This window comes from Vombatus ursinus, unplaced genomic scaffold (genome assembly GCF_900497805.2).
Source record: "Vombatus ursinus unplaced genomic scaffold, bare-nosed wombat genome assembly UNPS02014791.1, whole genome shotgun sequence".
NCBI classification, from domain to species: Eukaryota; Metazoa; Chordata; class Mammalia; order Diprotodontia; family Vombatidae; genus Vombatus; species Vombatus ursinus.
Genome location: NW_020954569.1, coordinates 10,676,749 through 10,699,697, shown reverse-complemented (window position 1 = coordinate 10,699,697; position 22,949 = coordinate 10,676,749). Strand labels below are relative to the sequence as shown.

At 36.2% G+C, this 22,949-nt stretch overlaps 1 non-coding gene and 1 pseudogene across 1 annotated transcript; one reads left to right on the top strand and one right to left on the bottom strand.

Moving 5' to 3' along the window:
• The first annotated feature begins 1,488 nt into the window (after positions 1-1,488).
• On the top strand, positions 1,489-6,873 carry LOC114047801 (annotated as a pseudogene).
• Positions 6,874-22,418: 15,545 nt separating this feature from the next.
• Positions 22,419-22,525, bottom strand: LOC114048247. The gene has a single exon (XR_003569727.1). It is a non-coding gene; the product is annotated as a U6 spliceosomal RNA (small nuclear RNA).
• Between the last annotated feature and the right edge of the window lie 424 nt (positions 22,526-22,949).

The window sequence follows — 22,949 nt, the reverse complement described above, 5'->3', positions numbered from 1 at the left end:
CTTTTTTTATTACTTTTTGATACACACCTAGTAGTGGTATGCAAATTATTCTTCAGAATCTTTAGAGTCACACAACTCTATCAACAATGCATTAGGGTCTCAATTTTTCCACATTCCTTGAGCATTTTTTTTCTGTAATGTTAGCTAATCTGATAGGTTTGTGATGGTACTTCAATGTTGTTTTAATTTCCATTTCTCTAAGTATTAGTGATTTAAAACATTTTTTTTTCCTGTGACTATAGATGGCTTTGATTTCTTCTGAAAACTGATCATGTCCTTTGACCATTTATCAACTGAGGATTAGCTCTTATTTTTTTTATAAAGTTAGTTCTGTAATCTATATAGTTGAGAAATGAGGCCTTTATTATCTTTCCACATAAAAAGGTAAACAGTTTAACCTTATTGAGTCCTTCATGATTTTTCTTTTGTGTTTACCTTTTTATACTTCTTTTGTTTTTAATTGTTTAGTAATTTTTAACTTAAATACAAAAAAGATTATTTCCATGTACACAGTGCAACATGAAAAAAGGATTCAATATAAAACCATGAATTTTAATTTCGTGCTGTTTACTATTTTGAAAAAAATATGCGATAAATACTACATATCATTTTCAAAGTTATGTTTCTTTCTAAATTTTCTTTTTTTCTCTTTTATATGTTTCTTTCTAAATTTTCTTTTGTTCTCTAATTTGCATTTTTTTCTTTCTCTCTCCATAGGCCACCATTAGACACACAAATGCATATACATGAACAAACACATACGTGTATAACTATATACATATATATGTAAAATTATAATATAAATGCCTCTAACATTTTTCCCCACTGAGTGTGGATAACATTTTCCTTCATAGATTTTTTTTTTTTGCAGTTTATCTGAGTATTTATAATACCTTAACTAAGACCTAGAATTAGGTATAGGCAATGGAGTTGCCACATACAGTCTAGTCCTGCATACAGTACTACTACAAGGATCCCCTTTCATCTCATTGTGACTAGTTGTCAGAGCTTTTTACCTTCTCTGGCTTGTATTTCTGTCACTACCACCTAATGATTGAAATGTAATTGTTAATCACAGAATTGTTAGTGTTCTTTAATATATAACCAGAAACACATGGACTTGTCACCATGTGTACATTTGGAGGAATTATCTTCCAAAATTACTAAGTAGAAATATTGTAATATGAAACATAAGGATATTACTGTCTGGAGCTGTTTGTTTGGGGGATAAAAAGAATCTTTGTCAAGAAGAAATTCAAGAAGCTGAGTTTCTTGACTTCAAACTATGCTAAGAATCTATTACTGAGATAACACATATGTTTCTAACTCTAGGCAAACTATTTTCACCATAAAAATCCTATTGGTAGTGCTCTTGGTGCTCTGTGTTGCCTTGGGGCCTTTCCTTCCTCGTCATTGACTGTCCTTTAGCCCACCCGGACTTCTTGGCTCTGCCAGCTTCCCCACCGTGGTCCTTAGCTGTCTAGAACCATGCTGTCAATGAAGTTGCAGAGCTCTGATACAGGGATATTTGAAGTTGATGATGAAATTGCAAAACAGTCTGTAACTATCAAGACCATGTTGGAAGACCTAGGAATGGATGATGAAGGGGATGATGATCCAGTTCCTTTACTAAATATTAATGCAGCAATATTAAAAAAAAAAAAGGTAATTCAGTAATACACTCACCACAAGGGTGATACTCCTTCTAAGGTAGATGTGAACAAAGATAAGTGAACAGATGATATTTCTGTTTGGGACCAAGGATTCCTGAAAGTTGACCAAGGAACACTTTTTGAAATTATTCTGGTTGCAAACTATTTAGACATTAAAGGTTTGCTTGATGTCACATGCAAGACTGTTGCAAATATAATTAAGGGGAAAATTCCAGAAGAGATTCACAAAACACTCAATATCAAGAATGACTGTGCTTTCTGCTTCTGAGAGCCAAGATGGAGGAGTAAGAGGTGAGTCACTCTTACCCTTCCTTATTAACCCCTGAAAGCCCAGAAAATATCACCACAGGAAAATCCCTGGAACAGCTGAGTCAGAAGAGAGATGGGGTGCAGCAGTCCAGTAGCCCAGGTAGCTTGAGTGATCAATGGGAAAGGCCTCTCTTACCCTGGGGGAAGGGGAGCAGCACAGAACCAGAGGCATCCCAGCAAGCTAGTGGAAAGCCCCATCTCAGCATACCAGGAGGAGATCCTGAAGCCCAGGTGGTGAAGCAGGCAAACACCAACACCCAGACCCCTGAGTGTCTCAATGTGGGGGGGGGGGGTGGAGCTGGTGGAAACCAGCTCAGAAAACCACCAGGTGCCTTGGCATTCAACAGAAACCAGCTCTGTCAGTGCCTTAGCAAAACTAAGAGAAGCAGCACTCCAAGGAGCTTCAGGCAGATAAACACCCTACAACATCCATCTGAAAGAAGCAGAAGAAAACAAGAGGAAGGAAAGGCCCAGGGAAGCAGGAAATCTCTAGAAGCTACATTACCCAGTCCTACCCCTACAGCTCCAGTGTTGCTGATTCCAGCCCAACACCGGGTAAGCTGCCAGAACCCTATAGCCTCCAACTGCCAATATTGGAGGCCCCAGCACACAAAGCCAGCCACCAGGCCCTAGGCTCCCAACACAAGAAGCTTGGGTCAGTGCTCTCTGCTCCCCAGCAGGAGAGCTCAATCTCTTTAAAGGCCAGGAAATAAGCAAACACCATGAGCAAAAAGAAAGGTACAATAGATTCTTATTATGGGAAAAGAGAAGATCAAGGCAGAAATTCTGAAGAGGACAACAGTGTCAAAAAACCCACATCTGGAACCTCAAAAGGGAATATGAACTGGTCTGAAGCCCAAAAGGCCTTCTTAGAAGAGCTCAAGAAGGATTTTAAAGGTCAAATGAGAGAGGTAGAATAAAAAATGGGAAAAGAAGAGAGGTATGCAAGAAAGAGTCAATATCTTGGAAAAAGAAGGATAAAAAATTAAGTGTTGAAAACAAGTACCTAAAAAATATAATTGGCCAGGGGCAACCAGGTGACACAGTGGATAGAGCACCGGCCCTGGATTCAGGAGGACTTGAGTTCAAATCCGGTCTCAGACTAGACACTTGATACTTACTAGCTGTGTAACCCTGGACAAGTCACTTAACCCCAATTACTTCACTAAAACAAAAAGAAAATACAATTGGCCAACTGGAAAAAAGTACACTGAAGAAAACAAGTCCCTACAAAATATAATTGGCCAAATGGGAAAGGAGGTACAAAATCTAATAGAAGAAGACAATTTGTTAAAAATTAGAATTGGGTAAATGGAAGCTAATGACTCTATGAGAGAGCAAGAATCAGTCAAACAAAAACAAAAGAATGAAAAACTAGATGAAAATGTAAAATACCTCATTGGTAAAACAACTGACCTGGAAAATTGATCAAGGTGAGACAGTTTAAAAATTATTGGTCTACCTGAAAATCTTGATTAAAAAAAAAAAAAGCCTGGACAGTATCTTTCAGAAAATCATAAAGGAAAACTGGCCTGAGGTCCAAGAAACAGAGGGTAAAATAACCATAGAAAGACTCCACCAATCACCTCTTGAAAGAGATCCCAAATTGAAAATGCCAAGGAATATAGTAGCCAAATTTCAAAATTACCAGGTCAAAGAGAAAATATTGCAAGCATCCAGAAAGAAACAATTTAAATATCATGGAATCACAGTCAGGATTACACAGGACCTTGCAGCTTCTACATTAAAAGACTGTAGGGCATAGAATATGATAATCCGTAGGGCAAAGGAGCTTGGATTACAACCAAGAATCAACTACCCAGAGAAAATAAGCATGATCTTTCAGGGGAGGAGATGGATATTCAATGAAATAAGGGACTTCCATACCCTCCTGATAAAAAGACCAAAGCTCAACAGAAAATTTGATATTCAAATACAAGACTGAAGAGAGACATAAAAAGGTAAATGGGACAGAAAGAAACAACATATTACTAATAAGAGCAAACTGTTTACATCCCTACAAGGGAAGATGACACTTATAACTCTTGAGAACTGTATTGTTATTACAGCATGTTAAAGGGGTATACATAAAGAGGGTGGGAATAAATTGATTTAGATGTAATGATGAAAAAAATCTAGTCAAGTGGGTTAAATAGATCCAAGAAAGTGGAATAATCTGATCTAACTAAGAAAATGTACTGAGAGAAAAGGAAAGAAGGAGGCAGACAAGGGTAAATTATATCACAGGAACAGGCACAGGCACAAAAACCTATTACAGCAGAGGAAAAGAAGGGAGGGAGATGAACATTGTTTGAATCTTACTCTCATCAGATTTGGCTAGAGAAGGGAATAACATAATCAGTTAGGTATAGAAATCTAACATGCCCTATAGGCAGTAGGAAGGAAAAGGGGAAAGAAAAGGGAAGGGGGGTAGAAGGGAGGGAAGAAGTAGTAAGGGTAAAGGAGAAGAAAAGTGAGGGGGCTAATAGAAGGAAAGTGGAACTGATGGAGGTGGTGGTCAAAAGCAAAACATTAGGGAGGAGGGAAAAGGAGAAAGAAAAGCATAAACGGAGCGGGGAAGGCTGGAGAGAAAGACACAGATAGTCATCATAACTGTGAATGTGATACAGGAATGTAATGGAATAATATTGTTCCATAAGAAATGATAAATAGGGCGGAGTCAAGATGGCAGAGTAAAAGCAGTGACTTGCTTGAGCTCTCCCCCAAACCATACCTATAAAAAATGTCTCTAAACAAATTCTAAAGCAGCAGAACCCACAAAAAGACAGAGTGAAACAAATTTACAGCCCAAGACAAACTGGATGGTTGATCACACTGCAGGGAAAGCAGCACAGTTCAGCATGGGTGCACAGGCAAAACAGGCCTCAGTGAACCTGGAGAAGGCCTCAGAGGACTGAATCGTGGGCAGCTGTGGTGGTTTTGAGACTTCTCAACCCACAAACAGTAAAGTCAACTTAGAAGGTCAGTGGGAAAAGTCTGTGACTGTGGTGAAAGAGAGAAGCACAGTCCCAGCTCCAGTCCCCAAGCTTGGCTCTGGGACTATAGCTGGTTCTGGGGCTTCAGGCCCACAGACTAAGGCGGAATTGAGTGACTGATCAGTAGGGATTACAGGGATCTCTTGTAGGTGCAGGATTCTCTTGCTTTGCCCATGCTTGGATCTGGATCGCAGTTCTGGGTGGCAATCCTACTGTGAGAAGGACTGCTGGCATGGTGGAGCTTGTAGTGGAGGTGGAGAGGAAATCCTTCTCACAGTTCCTAGGCAGAAAAGAGTGCTTGTGGTCACCCATATACCAGAGAACAGGCCAGGAAAGAGTAAACACCTCGCCCTTTATCATACCTCTTTGGAGGAACTGAAAATTTATGGGTCCCTAGAAGTACCTCTAAAAACAGATGCACAAAACCCTTGAAGCTTGGGATAGTACATTCTCCACACTGCAAGCAGACCCTTACCTTAACAAAGCGTTTAAAACTCAACTATTTGGCTGGGATCATGAATAAACAAAGGTCCAAAAAAAGTCAGACCATAGAATCTTTCTTTGGTAACAAAGAAGGTCAAAACAGATAACCAGAAGAGGAAAAAAACGTCAAAGCTCCTACATCCAAAGCCTCCAAGAAAAATATGAAACAGTCCCAGGCCATGGAAGAGATCAAAATGGAGTTTGAGAAACAAGAGAAGTTGAAGAAAAACTGGGAAGAGAAATGAATGTGATGCAAGAAAATCATGAAAAACAAATCAATAGCTTGCTAAAAATACTGAATAAAATACTGAAGAAAATAACACCTTAAAAATAGTCTAGCAGTGGATAGAGCACTGGCCCTGAAGTCAGGAGGACCTGAGTTCAAATCTGGCCTCAGACCAAATGCTTGACAAATACTAGCTGTGTGACCCTGGGCAAGTCACTTAATTCCAATTACCTAAAAAAAAAAATAGCCTAACCCAAATGGCAAAAGTGGTCCAAAAAGCCAATGAGGAGAAGAATGCCAAAAAAGGAAAATTGTCCAAATGGAAACAGAAATCCAAAAGCTTACTGAAGAAAATACTTCTTTAAAAACTAGAATGGAGCAATTAGAACCAGGAGAACATTGTACATAGTAACAACCATGTTGTGTGATGACTAATATTGATAGACTTAACTCTTCCCAGCAATACAAGGATCTAAGATATCTCCAAAGGCCTCATGATGAAAAATGGTATCCACATCCAAAGAAAGAACTATGGAGTTTGAATGCAGATTGAAGCACACTATTTGCTAGTTTTTGTTTTGTTTTGTTTTTTTCTGTTGTGTTTGGTTCTCTTTCTGGTGGTTCCTCCTATTAGTTCTAATTCTTACTTACAACATCACTAATGTGAAAATATGTATAGCCTCTACCCAATTGCATGCCATCTTGGGGAGGGAGTTAGGGAGGGAGAGGGAGAAAAATTTAAAACTCAAAAGCTTGTGGAAGTGATTGTTGATAGATCAAAATAAATTAATAATATTTTTTAAAAGCAATGTCACAGAGAGTCAAAATGGCTCTATTCTCCTGGTAGGAGGAGCCAGCTTACATGACCATTTATCAGAAAGATGTCTGAATTGAGATCAATGCATAGATTCCTCAATGATTACAGATTCAAGAGGACTGATGAAAGTCTTGGTAGGAAGGTGGTAGACTACAGATCTAAAACAAACTGAAACTAAACTAACCTCTATTTCAATGTTATAGAATTTCCTATCTAGGGATTAGAGTAGGGGTGTATATGATTGTGAATGAACTAAAAACTAAAATAAACTATCTGAGATAAAGAAAAAAGAATGACTTTACTGAAGAGGAAGAAGCCCAGGTATGCAAAAAGAACCAGTGCTGTGAAGAAAAGTGAAGTTTTGTGCCTGTTGACACTGTAACACCGTAAGTATCATTCTAAATAACTAGTTACACTGCTCTGTTTATAATTGCTTAAAAAATGCTAGAAAAATGCAGCAGCAAATCCATTGTATTAGCAGGATATCAATTGTTCCAATTGCATGGGTAGTGTTTTTTGAGTCTAGAGTTTAATCCTATGGCTGTTTTAACTAGTATAATCAAAAGTCTTTTTACTTTGGTCTAAAAAAAAAAAGCAAAACTGAAACTATGTGGATTCTGTTGAAAAAAATTATCAGCATAATGTAATGAAATAAATCATCTTTCCTTTTCTCACATACTTTCTAATATGTATATATATAATATATATACACATATATATGTACACATGCATATATGTATATGTATATATAGTATATACATACACACATATATGTGTGAGAATGTATATATGTATATTATTTTAAAAAATAATCTCACTAGAAAAACTTCATTTGACAACACTTTAAGGGATTCTGACTGAAAACGGCCTGCTCAGTTTATTTTAACCAGATACAGAGTCATCTAGTATAACTAATTATACAAGCAGCAATTAAATATAAAGCAAATTATTGAATGTATTGATTTATGGAAGAATCAAGCTAAGCCATGGCTTAGTGTACCAGTATTTAACTGCCTAGATAAGAAACCCCTGTGGAAAGGAAGAGTAGAAGAAAATAGCTCTCAGTGTCATCTGTAGTATTACTTCCTTCCATATCATCCTCAAGAGAAATTATTCCTGGCATTAACACATATTGTTACTCAAGACCCTTCTTCTTTCAAATAAAATATATTCCTGAGGTCATGAACTCTTGAAACGAGCATGGCTACTTTAGCAGAAAAAAGGGATATTAACCTTAATATTCCATCCAAATTTCCCCAAAGTAATTACTGTGCCTGCTGCCCTTTCTAAATCCCTGAGTAGATTGGACTGAATGACATTTCTCATTTTCTTTCCTTAATAGTACTAAATATAGTATTACTTTTTGCCATTAGAAAAGCAATTCTTGTTAACTTCCTTTTGTTGCTAATAGACCTATGCTGATTGGTAGTAGTGCCTTCCAGGCCAATTTTAGGCATACCTGGACAATGGACCCTAATTGACCTCTAAAACCATCCCCAATCAACTCTATCACAGCTGAAATTGTTTTTACTAAGGGACATAGATTTTCATTATGGAAGTAGAGATAGGTCAGACAATGCAAATGTTCTTGGGATAGTTAACACATTGATTTGAACTGACTCTGAGTTATAAATGAACAATGTTAGCTCCTTTACTGAAAGGTCATTTAATGGAAGGAAGGAGAATGACAGTGCACAAGGGTACTGCTGAACAGAAGAAAAGAAAGAGGAGAGAAATGATAATGTAGGAGGGAGAAAGGCATATGGAGATAGAAGACTGAGCCTAAAGACAAACTTGACCTACTTGAAAATTTTGACTTGTGTTATTTATTCAATTCAAATAGATTGAAATATCTATCAATATGCTTAAACACTGACAAAATCTGCACTTTCAATGAAACATTGATATTTGTAACATACTATTGCAATAATTACATTGTTTTAACCCTAAGGACAATATAATGACTCCTAAAGTCCACTGAAATCCCTCCCCTTGAGCTTTAGAGATTTCATTTTAGATGAGAAATTCTGAGTTCAGTCACAATCACACAAACCACTACCCCAGTCCCTAGATAGGAAATTCTATAACATTTAGGTAGAGGTTAGGTTCTCTGACTTTGATTTTATTTATTTATTAATCCATGGCTTCTTTATGTTTAAGATAAAATTTCATTTACTAGAAAAAGTTTCAGTAACAAATCAGCAGATTATATATTATGATGCCTATGGAGAGATGGACATCAGGTTGGCAAGTTGGGGAAAGAACTGACCTTTCTTGGAACTACTCTCAGCCTCTTCTGAGAGGCATATGGAAGGAATATCTATTCCAGATGTTTCCCTTATGTGCTTTATAACTCTTGCATCCCTTTGCTCCTCAAAAGTATTTAGAAAGGCAATTCTTGCTTCTGTCTTTCTAATTCAGGTATTCAAAATCTCTCTCCTGGGTTCTGAGATGGCTTCTTCCTGTCATACAATTTACTTAAGTGATGACTCAGTCTATCATATATTGACTTGGATTAAGTAAGTAGGTATACAGGCACTGTTCATGCTTTGTGTTGATTGTTTGAGTCTTCCAAAATGTTTTTATCAAATTTTATTTTGAGGTGGGTAACACCTATGGAGGAAAGTTTTTATTGACAGAAGTCATATAGAGAAATTTGTTAGATGTAGTAACATATTAGCTGGAATTTAAGAGGATGAATAAGAATTCATCAGGCCAAAGGGGGAAGTATCAGGAAATTTAAGGCAAAGGAAACATTATGAGCAAGACCATTAAGATGGAAAAAACCACAGAGTATGTGAAAAAGGCAAAAAATATTTTAGCTTACCTGAAGTATAGTGTTGGAAAGGTAAGACAATATGTTTAAATCAATATGATAGATACTTAAAAGCAACCAGTATGAGGAAAAAGACTATTGTTAAATGGGGGCCAATTCTAAGAGAAATTGAATATACTGTGGCCCTTCTAAGTTTTGTTTTTAATGTGTCATATTGACTTCTTTTAATGGAAATTATTCTGTTCATGTTCTGAAATCTAAGAGGTAAGGTAATATAGTAGATAGAGTTTGAAACATAGAGAAGAAAGACCAGGTTAGTATCTCTGACATTGTGCTCTCCTGCCTTTGTGCATTCGCTCAAACTCTTCCCAATATTGGAATGCTCTCTCCCCCTCTTTATCCACTTGACTCCAATGCCTACTTCAAGTCCAATTCAAAGGCCATTTCTTCCTGCCTGCCTCCTACAATAACTGTAATCAGTAATATTTTAACCTTCAGAATTCAAATATTATTTTGTCACTGTTCTAGGTATCTCAGTGGGTAGTGTGCTGGGCCTGGAATTAGGAAGACCTGAATTTAAATTTAGCTTAAACATTTACTGTCTAAGTGACCAGGGCAATTCACTTAACCTCTGCCTATTTCAGTTTTCTCAACTCTAAAATGGGAATAATAATAGGACCTATCTCACAGGGTTGTTGTGAAGATTAAATAACATTTGTAAAGTACTTAGCGAGTTACCTGGCACATAAAACAAACTAAACTTGTATTGCCTTTCCCCTTCCTCCCCCTTCCCCCTCCCCATGGATAGAGGGTTGGACTTGTATTAGGAAGACTTAAATCCAAGTCCCATCTCTAAAACTTACTAGTAGTACCCCAGAAAAGTCTCTTAACATCTAAGTGACTCAAGCAACTCCAAAATATTATCTGCTTGATTGTGGATAGCCTGTAATCTACAATGATGGGAGGAGTTCTTCATAAGGATTCCCACATGATCACCAAATTACAGGTCCTGAATATATTTCTAAAATAATTATCATGAAGTATTATGTATTCCATCTTATTACCCTGCAGTAACTAAAACTTCTTGTGGGAAGACATCATGTCTTCTTTTGACTTTATATTTTCTTCAGCATGGTATATATCACTTTCTATTCAAAACATTTTCTGTATTCTTGTATTTCATGTACTGTGAAAATTATTTTCATTAATATATAATGGGGCTTTTGGAGCATGTCCAAATTGCCTAATTTAGAGACATTCCAAATGATGTTTGCTGTGGTGTGCCCAAATCTCCTAAAATGATGGCACTCTGTATCCACTGCCTACTTTATTGATGGGTGTAGTCTTTTTTTATTGGCTAAATAGTCAAAAGAGGCTGTGTCTTTAAAGCTGGCTAGACTGAGACAATCATTTTCTGTCACTCTCTGTCTCCCACTCTTTTATGTGCACAAGCTTTTTTGCATTTACCTATTGTGCCCAAAGTGAAAATTACAGGATGTCATGAACTGAACCAGTGAGAAGGGAAGAAATTCTTTCCCTTCAAATTTACCCAAGGTACAAGAAATGGTCCTAGGGTTGTTTGTTTCTATTTTATTTATTTTGTCATCAGTTTAATGTGCTAATCACTTGTCAAAGACTTTGAGCCAAGACCACCTTGAAGCCAAGATTTCAGTTGGAATGTTGTATTCAGCCATCCTGACAGAAAAGCCTTGAGAAGTCATGATATGTGGGACTAGGCCCTGAAGGGGCTTTTAAACTTGTAACTTAGATTGAGATCTATAAGACCTGAGCTAACCTAGAAACCCAATCCTTTCTCCTCCCTACAGACTGAGGTAGTACAATGCAGGAAGAGGATTATACTCCACAAGTTGGAAGTAAATTTGTACATTTGTAATTATAATTTTGAGGTAAATATTCCTTTTGAAAAGCTAATTTGACTGCTAGTGGCTAAATAGAACTGAGGTGTAGTGGACTATCCCTATAGTTAAAGGAATATTGTTGGGAAAAGCTAGAAAATTTGACAGAGAGCCAAGAAGATACACATTCCAAAGACCAGTAGTGGTATCAGGACACCTTGAGGAGTGGTGAGATGCAGTATACCTGGCCTTAAGGCACTAGGGGTTTCTAGTCAGATTTGCAATTATAAAATCACGAACTTTATCAATTACAACCTATAGCCAAATCAAGAATTCTCTCTGCAATACTGTTGTTCATTCTTTGTTTTTGAAGATAACCATTTACTTTATGGGGTGATGCCTTGACTTGCACATGGATTGCATTTAAATAAGGTAGAGTCACACAAAGTCATCAACTTCACTCTATCTTCCCGTGTCATCAAAGACCAGTAGCAAGACAAAAGTCAAGATGACTGGCAGTGATTTGAGTACAGGTTCAGTGGACATAGATCCACTCCTTGTAAATTACATTAAACAAGATAAATAGAAGAATATGAACAAACTATAAAATTAATTTATGATTAAGATACAAAATGAAACTATTGCCGTCCTGATATTTTGGTACATTTGGGACAGTTACCCAAGTATATTTTATGTGTAAGAACAGAATCTGCTTGTGCATGAATGATCTTGTCAGTCATATTAAAGTTTTTCTTCCTTTAGAAGAAAGAGATATGTGTGAGTGTTGGGGTGGGAAGAGAATGTACTAGATGAAATCCGTGGAGAACAATGGAAGGCAAGTTCAATACCATCATCTGTCAGTAGCTCCTTTTTACCAAGTAGGGGTTAGAGCCACAACTGAATGAGTAGGGAGAGCACATCTCCCACACATCAAACAACCTTTCAAATGTTTTTTTAATAACTGTTCATTCAGCAGGAGGATGTCTACACAGGCATCAAAAATGGTGGCAAAAATGCTTTGTTTGATAACCACGAACATTTTTCAGTCAGTAAAAATAGTTTTAGTTCTCACAGTTGGGGAACAAGCTAATCAATCAAAATACCATGTATAGGACTGAATGTTGGGAAAATGTTCCTAATTTATAAGAAAAATTGGTGATTTATTTTCAGTTAAAGAAAAAAAGTAAAAGTGATAAATGAGGATGACTTTATATATATATATATGCATATATATAATGTGTGTCTATATATATAATTCCTTCCACTCTAATGTCAAAAAATAAGTTGATGTTCTCATTATGCATTTGTAAACAACCTTGTTTTATAAAGAATTAGGGTAAATAGAAATAGGTATATACCAATTCCTTAAATTCAATATGTGTGAATAATATATTAGTACACACCAATTTTATTTTATTTCTAGACCAAAAAACTTGGGTATTTTTATATACAGTATTTTTCCCATATATTTAAATATACATAAATTTTATTGCATCAGTGACTTCCTGAAAACTTTCTTTTTGGAATACCCAATAAAATTTACTAAGTTAATTGAAATTGATACTTTTCTATCCACAGAGATCATGATTTCTATAGGATTTCTTTTGAGTAATTAACTCTAAGTTACCTGGAAGTTCTATGTCAGATCTGCTTGTTATTCACCTCATATTCATACTCTCATATTAATTATAGTACCCAGAGGGTTTTTTCTAAAGTACCCATAAAGTAAAAGCCAATATCATATAGTTGTTAGAGTGCTAAACCAAGAGCCAGGAAGACCAGGTTCAAATCTCTCTGCTGACACATGTGATCTGGGTGACCTGGAGTCAATATCTTAAACTTTCAGTTCTCTAGGTAATACTCTAAGAATGTAAATTACAGAAAATGTGCCAACCTAAAGTAGTAGAGAAAATTTCCCTAATACCAATGAAATTTTAGGCCCAATCTCTATCTTCCAATCCCTTTCCCTGTCCTTATTTAATAAGAGGAAGTGTGTTATAATGGTCAGTAATCCATACCTCTATGTTATATACTCTCTGAATGATTCAAAGTATGTGATTTATTCTCCCCTGCCTCAAGCAACTCCTTAAGTCCTTAAATGCAGAATAATTCTTGCTTAGCTGAACTAGAAAAGGGGGTTTCCTCATTATAGGAGAGTTCATGTCATTAGTTAACCATATATTCAAATCATATGATATAACACATTCATATGCAAACACATAATATGTGCATTCATATACTTATGGAAATGTGTGTGATATACATACACACATATATGCATATACATACATAAATAACTTAAAACAATTTAGAATTTTGGAATGTCATATATGTTGTATATTTATGTATTGAAACATATGAGCAATGAGGAATTATATAGTCAAAGAAATATGGCATCATAGATTTAAAACTAAAAGGGACCTGGGGGGGGGCAGGGAGGAGTAAAAGCAGTGACTTGTTTGAGTTCACTCCCAAACCCCTCCAAATACCTATAAAAAATGGCTCTAAACAAATTCTAAAGCAGCAGAACCCACAAAAAGACAGAGTGAAACAAATTTCCAGCCCAAGACAACCTCGATATTTGATCACAAAGGTCTATTGTGTGGACAGGTAGAGGAATGCAGTTCCCTTGGGTGCCCAGGCAAAACAGGCCTAAGTGAACCTGGAGCAGGCCTCAGAGGACTGAATCGCAGGCAGCTGTGATGGTTTCCAGACTTCTCAACTCACAAATGCCAAAGACAACTTGGAAGGTCAGTGGGAAAAGTCTGTGACTGCGGTGAGAGAGGAGCTAGGTCTCAGCCACAAGTTCTGAGCACAGCCCCGGGTGGCTGCCTCCTGAGCTTCTGGCCCACAGACTGAGGGGGAATCTGGTGGTTGATCAGAGGGGGATTGCAGGGATCTCTTTGCCAGTGCTGAGGCAGGAATCTCTTGTTTTGCCCAGGCTTGGATCTGGGTCACAGTTCTGAGGGATGGTCCTGGGGCGAGGAGGAGTGCTGGCATGGTGGAATGTGTTGTGGCAGTGGAGAGGAAACACCTTGCCCCTTATCATAACACCTTGGAAGAACTGAAAATTTACAGGTCCCTAGAAGTATCTCTGAAAACAGCTGTACAAATGCCCGAAGCTTGGGACAGTACGTTCTCCACATTGGAAGCAGACTCTTACCCTAACAAAGACTTTAAAACTCAAGTAATTGGCCTGGATCATGAATAAGCAGTGCAAAAAGAATCAGACTATATTATCTTACTTTGGTGACAAAGAATATCAAAACACACAACCAGAAGAAGACAACAAAGTCAAAGCTCCTACATCCAAAGCCTCCAAGAAAACTGTGAATCAGTCCCAGGCCTTGGAAGAGCTCAGAAGGGATTTTTGAGAAGCAAGTAAGAAAAGTAGAGGAAAAACTGGGAAGAGAAATGAGAGTAATGCAAGAAAATCATGAAAAAAAAAAACTCAACACCTTGCTAAAGGAGACCTAAAAAAAACTGAAGATAATAACATCTTAAAAAATAGCCTAACCCAAATGGCCCAAGAGGTCCAAAAAGCCAATGAGGAGAAGAATGCCCTAAAAAGCAAAATTGGCCAAATGGAAAAGGAAATCCAAAAGATTACTCAAGAAAACATTTCCTTAAAAATTAGAATAGAGCAATTGGAAGCTAGAGACTTTATGAGAAATCAAGACACTGTAAAACAAATCCAAAAGAATGAAAATTAGAAAAAAATGTGAAATATCTCATTGGAAAAACAACTGACCTGGAGAATAGATCCAGGAGACAGAATTTAAAAATTATTGTACTTTCTGAAATCCATGATCAAAAAAAAAGAGCCTAGACATAATCTGTCAAGAAATTATCAAGGAAAACTTCCCTGATATTTTAGAACCAGAGGGCAAAACAGAAATTGAAAGAATCCACCGATCTCCTCCTGAAAGAGATCCCCAAAGGAAAATCATAGGAATATTGTAGCCAAATTTCAGAGTTCCCAGGTCAAGGAGAAAATATTACAAACAGCCAGAAAGAAATAATTCATGTATTGTGGAAACACAATCAGGATAACACAAGATTTAGCAGCTCCTACATTAAGGAACTGCAGGGCATGGAACATAATATTCCAGAGGGCAAAGGAGACAGGATTACAACCAAGAATCACCTACCCAGCAAAACTGAGTATAATCCTTCAGGGGAAAAAATGGCCATTCAGTGAAATAGAGGACTTTCAAGCATTCTTGATGAAAAGACTAGAGTTGAATAGAAAATTTGACTTTTAAATACAAGACTCAAGTGGAACATGAAGAGCTAAACAGGAAAGAGAAATGCTAAGATACTTATTAAGGTTGAACTGTTTACATTCCTGCATGGAAAGATGATATTTGTAACTCATGAGACCTTTGTCAGTATTAGGGTAGTTGGAGGGAAAAAATATATGTGTGTAAATATGTATATAAAGATAGATAGAGGACATAGGGTGAGTTGAAGATGAAGGGGTCATATCTGGACAATTAAATTAAGGGGTGAGACAGGATTATACTGGGAGAAGGAGAAAGGGAGAGGTAGAGTGGGTAAATTATCTCACAAAAAAAACAGAAAAGAAAAGGCTCTTACAGTGGAGTGGAAATGGGGGAAGGTGAGAGGCAATGAGTGAATCTTATTCTAAAAGGATTTGACTTAAGAAGGGAATAACATACACAATCAATTGGGTATGAAAATCTGTCTAACCCTCTAGGAAAATGGATGGGGGGAAGGGGACAAAAGAGTAGGGGGATGATAGAGAGGAGGTCAAATTGGGAAAGGGGGTAATCAGAAGCAAATACTTCTGAGGAGGGACAGGGTCAAAAGAAAGAATAGAATAAATGGGGGGCAGGATAGGATTAAGGGAAATAGAGTTAGTTTTTCACAGCACTTCTACTATGGAAGTGCTTTGCACAACTGCAGATGTATAACCTATATTGAGTTGTTTGCCTTTTCAATGAGGGTGGGTGCGGAGGGAGGAAGGGAGAAAATTTGGAATCCAAAGTTTTAAAAACACATGTTTAAAAAAATGTTTTCACATGCAACTGGGAAATAAGAAATACAGGAAATGTGTTACAGAAATCTGTCCTGCCCTACAGGAAAAGAGAAGGGGAAGAGGATAAGAGAAGCAGTGGTAGAGATAGAAGGGAAGGCAGACTAAGGGAAGGGGTATTCAGAATGTATGACAAGTTGGGGTGGGGGAGGGGCAAGATGGGGTGAAAATTTGGAACTCAAAATCTTGTGGAAGTAAATGTTGAATACTAAAAATAAATAAATTTATTTTAAAAAATTGTTTTGTTTTTCTTATTGCTCATCATATTTTGTCCTTGATATAGGGGTTTTAGGAGTTGACTATAATATCCCTGTGAGTTTTCCCCTTAGTATTTCTCTCAGGTGGTGATAGGTGGATTTTTTCTATTTCTGTTTTCCCCTCTTGTTCTAATGCTTCAGGACAATTTTCTTTATTTCTTGTATTATTGTATCAAGATTCTTTTTTTGATCAGAACTTTCAGGTAGTCTAATTATTCTTACATTTTATCTTTTTGATCTGTTCTCTCTATCCATTGTTTTTCTTATGAGTTGTTTCACATTCTCTTCTCTTTTTTATCCTTTATGGTTTTTTTTCTTCATCTCTTATACCTTAGCTGGCTTACCCTTGCCCAATTCTGATTTTTAAGGAATCATTTTCTTCCTTAAGATTCGGGATCCCCTTTTCTAATTGGTTCACTTTTTTCATAATCTTCTTGTTTTTCTTTCATTATTCTTATTTTTCTTTTTAGTTTTTCCTCAATTTCTCTCATTTGATTTTAAAGTCTTTTTTTAAGTTGTCCAATGAATTATTTTTGGGCAGGTGACCATTTGACATTACTCTTTGAGGTAGAAGGTTTCTTTACTTCAGTATCCCCCTTGGAAGATGAGCCTCAATCTTCTCTATTCCCATAGTAGCTCTGTATGGTTGGATTCTTTCTCCTTTGCCTGTGCATTTTTTCACAATAATTTAGCTTTTTCAATCACCTCTAGTCCTAGAGGATGGTGCCTCTCATCCTCTTCAGTTCACTCTTCTGACCTTGAACTCAAACCAAGACCTCCAGCCTCCTGTAAGTGCCCACAGCAAAGGCATCTCCATGTCACTGCCATTGCACTCACCAAGTGTGTGCTGGTTCTTTCTCACCCAGTCACTCTCTGCAGCACAGCTGGGTCTGATATTCCTTGTCAGCAGAGGTTCCTTCAGTCTTCCCCAGTTCAGAAGCTAACCTCCCCTTACTGTCCTTGGCTGTGGCCAAGGCAACCTCCCAAACCAGCTAACCCCAGAACTTGGTGCTTATTGTTTAAGCAGAACTAGGATTTAGCCTGTAGGTATTTATTCTTCACAGGCTTCACCTGTGGAGCTGGACCTTTTCTTCATATCTCCTCCAACTGTCCCAGGAAGACCCCTCTCCTGCCCCTACTCTTATTTGTTTTCATGACTCTATGTTTGCCCAGAGGAGTTATTTTGTCTCTTTTGTGGAGGAAAATCTTGAGAGCTTGAAATTTTCTGACCTACTCTGTCATCTTCCCAGAATCCTCTCTCCAGTTCTGCTTTTTAAGGCATTATTCTCCTCACTGGCTTTTTGCACCTCTTTATCATTTGGCCTATTCTGTTTTTTAAGGTATTATTGTCTTCAGTATTTTTTTGTGCCTCTTTTATCAAGCTGTTGACTCCTTTTTTATGGTTTTCTTACAACACTTTCATTTCTCTTCCCAATTTTTCCATTACCTTTCTTACTTGATTTAAAAAAAATATTTTTTGAGCACTGCCATTGCCTTTGACCTATTTTTATTGGAGGTTTTGAATATTGGAACTTGGACTTACTTACCTTCTGAGTGGGTGTTTTGATCTTCCTTGTCACCATAGTAACTCTATGGTCGTTATTTTTTTTTCCTGTTGTTTGCTCATTTTCCCAGACTACTTGATTTTTAACTCTTTGTTAAAGTAGAGCTCTGCTTCCAGGATGGAGAATGCACTGTCCTTAGATTGAAGGTTTTTTGGAGCTATTTTCAGAGATACTTCTAGAGACCCATAAAATTTCAATTCTTCCAAGGTGTTCTGATCTAAGGAGAGGTGTATTTACTATTCTCTTACCCTATGCTCTGGTCTGTGAGCAACCATAAGCACCCTTTTCTGACCTGCAACTGTAATGAAGGTCCCAGCTCCACTGTGGCCCTAAACTCTAGTTTGTTAGTGTGTGTCCTCACCTTGGGACTGACACACAGAATATGGTACCAGAGCAAAGTATTTGCAAAGAAACAAGAGTCCTGCCTCAGCTCTGGTAGAGAACACTGCAATCTCCTTCTGACCAATTGTTTGAACCCTTAGTATCTTTGCTCTGAGTGCTTCAGAAATAGTAGCTACTGCTTCTGATTCAGTGGTTCCCAAAGCCTGCTCCTTGTTTCTGGAGCTGGGTCTGGGGCTATGTTGATGTGGCCATGACTGGACTATGCTGCACTGTCACCTAGGTGTGACAGACCTTTCCTGCTGACTTTCTTAGTTGTCTTTGTCTGAAAAATTATTGAACCCCGTCTTTTTGTTGGTTCTGCTGTTTTATGAATTGTTTTATGGCATTATTTAAAGGTGTTCTGAGGGATTTGGGGGAGAATTCAGGGGACTTACTGCCTTTTCTCCACTATCTTGTCTCCACCCCCAAATAACTATCAATTTTCCTTCAGTTCAACCTCTGTTCATTGATTTAGTTCCCTTTATTTGAAAATTATATTTTACGTCTTGAAACTCATGATTATTTTGCTAACAATGCTACATCCCTTATATAATTTCCTAAGAAAATTTAAGGATTGATAATTTTCTTTTGTGGGTTTTTTTTCATTAATACTAATTGCAACTATTCTATAAAGTGGGAGAACTATGAAAGTGGCTATATCTGACAAAGCAATCATTATAGCCCCTTGGTTAATAAATTTTTCAACCAGTCCTGCACTCAAATACTTCCTAGTTTGGTAGATCTAACCAGAGCCTGTGCTCTGTTGGCAATATCTTTTGAGAATTAAGTATCGATTTCTTCTTTGCTAATGAGACATTGCAGTGAAACTTAAGTTATAAAAATATTATGTTAAACAAATAGCTGTTATTTCTTGATATGAATGAAGAAATTTTAATTTAAAAAAAACTCAGGCATTATCTAGATTCCTTATTGTCATTTTATCAGGTTAATAAAAAAATTACTGGCATTTTTTTCTCTTTGAACTTATCTGAGGCCTACCATGTGCAGTCATCATTTGAATTGTAGTGTTAAACTGAAATTAAACTGCAAATCTCAAAGGACCTTTCAGGTTTAATGGCTTCCCTTGAAATAGACATGTAAAGGGGAACTTGTCTATGAGGTACCTAAATCAGAAAGGTTAATTATAAACCCATAAAATGACCTTGGAAATGTTGTATCTGTCTAGAGATAGAAGACAGTTTGACTTTTAAGAATCCCAAAGTGGATCTTAATTGCTCCAATAAAATTTGATATTAAACTAAGTTAGGTACAAGTTTTGGTTACCACCACCACATAGTCATGTGCTGTAAATGTCAATTAAAATTTTTATATAACAAAGGAACTCTGACTCTCTTTCCTCAAATATTGTTAACAAGTAAATAGAATTATCTTTTACTGCTATTTTTAAAAACCTATATTATGTATGATAACTCTATATTAGGGATCTTAGAACAAAGCAAAAATGTAATTTTATTGCTTTCTTTATTGGAGGCTTACTAAGGCATCACATTACTGAGAGACATTTTAGAATAATAATATTGAGCGACATGTTGCAATGGTATTTCTTAATAATTTTTTTAATTTCCCTGTGTCACCTTTATTTTCTATTATCATTTCTTTTCTATATGGTTGATAATTAGTAAGATTCCTGATTGTTACTACCAATTTAAAATCTCTTAGATCTATGTACCATTTATATTATCTTAATATCTGTTTGCTATTTTTCTTGGTCTGCTGATTGAATTTAATTAGTTTGCTCTTTGAGGGTATATAAATAGCTTCCTTCTCCAAAAATGATTCCTTCTTTTTTATTTTATTTTATTTTTCTATCACTCTGCCTATAGATCATAATTTCATATGTTTCTGTGTATCTACCACCAATATGTCTTTAAAATAATAAAAGTATTGTACAATAACCTTGGTATTTAAAGCCATTTTAATGGAATAAATAACAACAAAAATTAAACCTTAAAAATTGAATAACCAGAATTAGGATTCTGAGAAGATGGCAGAGTAGGTCAGAAAATTTCTGGCTCTCCAAATTTCCTCCACACACAGAACATTATCTCAAAATGAACATAGAACCACCAAGATAAAGGGGGTAAAGCAGTATCCTTCTAGGACAACATGAGAGGACATGAGGAAAGACAGAACCTCCAAGGGCTGAGGTTTGGCTTTAGTGAAGTGCAAACACCTCCAGGCTGACTCCTCTGAATCAACAAATAACAATCCCTAGTGTCAACTGGGTCTGGAAACACCCTAGCAGTCAAGAACTTTCACCTCATGTTTTATCAAAGAAATAGGAACCTGGGGATCTGACAGGTGAGTAAGGGTAGATTGAAGGGCCCTCTGTAGTTAGCAGACATTAGGCCTAGCAGTGTTTCCCACACATGATATCAGATTAAGGCTAAGGCCTAGGAAGAGGGAGCACACACCCAGTTAGTATGGTACTGCAAAGAATAAGAACATTTTCTGGACAGCATAGCTGGGGGCACTAGTGGATTAGCTGATCTTAAGGGAGTTCCCAAGGTACCTTCCCCAAAGAAAGAATTCAGAAAGTAACATTAAGAAGACCCTGAGACCTGGAGCTTCATCACCAATAATAAAATCTAATTACAATATAAATAGTAAACCTATATGCATCAAATACTACGGGATTTAACTTTTTAAAAGAAAAGTTAAATGAGCTGTTGGCAGAAAAAGATAGTAGTGCTAAATACTGGAAGAATGTAATCTCACCCTTCCAGAACTAGATAAGTCTAATGAGAAAAAAAAAAATAAGAAGTCAAGGAAATGATTAAAATCATTACACATGCTATATATGATAGATGTCTGGAGGGAATTGAATGATAATAGAAAGGAATACAACTTTTTCTCAGTGGATCATGGTATCTTTATAAAGAGTGACTATAAAATAGGTCATAAAAATTTTACAGTTCAAAGCAGAAAAAATATTAAAAACATCCTATTTCAGATCACAATGAAATAAAAAAATTGTATTTAATAAAGGACTATGGAAACATAAACTAAAAACTAATTAGTGATTAAGCCACTTAAACTTAAGTAATGAGTGCCTTAAAAACAAATCAAAGAAATAATCAATAATTTCAATAAAGAGTATGACAATAATGAGACAATATACCAAAAGCTATGGGATGCAGCAAAAGCAGTAATTGGGAAAATCTCTAAATGCTTACATCAAAATAATATAGAAAGAATGAACCAATTAATTGAGTATGCAATTAAATAACTAAAAAAAAACCCAACCTAAAATCCCCTTTTAGACACTAAATTGTAAATCCCAAGAATCAAAAGTGAGATTAATAAAATTGAGAATAAAAAAGACTGAATTGATAAATAAAACTAGGAGTGTTTTTATGAAAAAATAAAATAGATAAATCATTAGTTAATATGATTTTTATAAAAGAAAGAAAACTGAATTACTAGAAATAAAATGAAAAGGATGAATATACAACTAAAAAAGATGAAATCAAAACAATTACAAAGAATTATTTTGCCTAACTATACGCCAATAAATTTAATGATTTAGGTGAAATGGAAGAATATTTACAAAAATATAAACTGACTAGATTAGCAGAAAAGGAAATAAGATATCTAAATAGACCTATTTTGGGGGGAAAAAAGAAATTGAACAAGCCATAAATGCTTAAGAAAAAATCACAAGGACCAGATGGATTTTTTTTATTGTTTTTATTTTACAGCCATTTATGCCATGAATTCGTAGGGGATTGGTTCCAACAGCTCAGATTCCTCGCCATTGGTTTTCACAAAGTATGCTTCTCTAGGTGGAGCAAGCTGGCATTTCAGTTGAACCCAAGTGCTTTTTCCTTTGGCTTCCTTTTTCTTCTGATCATTTTCCTTTACCCGCTTCAGGAAACTATCTTAGCTCTTAGAATGTTTAATATGCTCAATACGCACAATAATTCTCTTGGCTAGAATCTTGCCCTTAACCTGTTTGTTCACAACAATGCCTACAGCATGTTGAGTAACATTATAGACAAAAATATGGAATGTTTCACGAATTTGGGTGACATCCTTGTGCAGGGGCCATGCTAGTCTTCTCTGTATCATTCCAATTTTAGTATATGTGCTGTCAAAGCAAGCACTAGGACCAGATGGATTTACAAGTGAATTCTATCAAACATCTAAAGACAAATGAATTCCAACATCAAATAGATTATTTAGAATAATAAGTAAAGAAGGCATCCTACCAAACTCCTTTTATGAGACAAATGTGATACTGATACCTAAACCAGGAAGAGAAAAAACAGAGAAAGAAAATGGTAGACCAATTTCATTAATGAATAATGAATGCATAAATCATAGCAATAATAAAAGAAAAAGAAATAGAAGAAATCAGAATAGGAAATGACATAACAAAACTATCACTTTTGACAGACAATATGATGATATGCTTGGAAAATCCCAGAGACTCAGCCAAAACACAATTTGAAATGAGATTTTAATAAAGTTGTAGGATAAAGTGTAAATCCACATAGATAATCAGCATGCTTATATATCATAAACAAA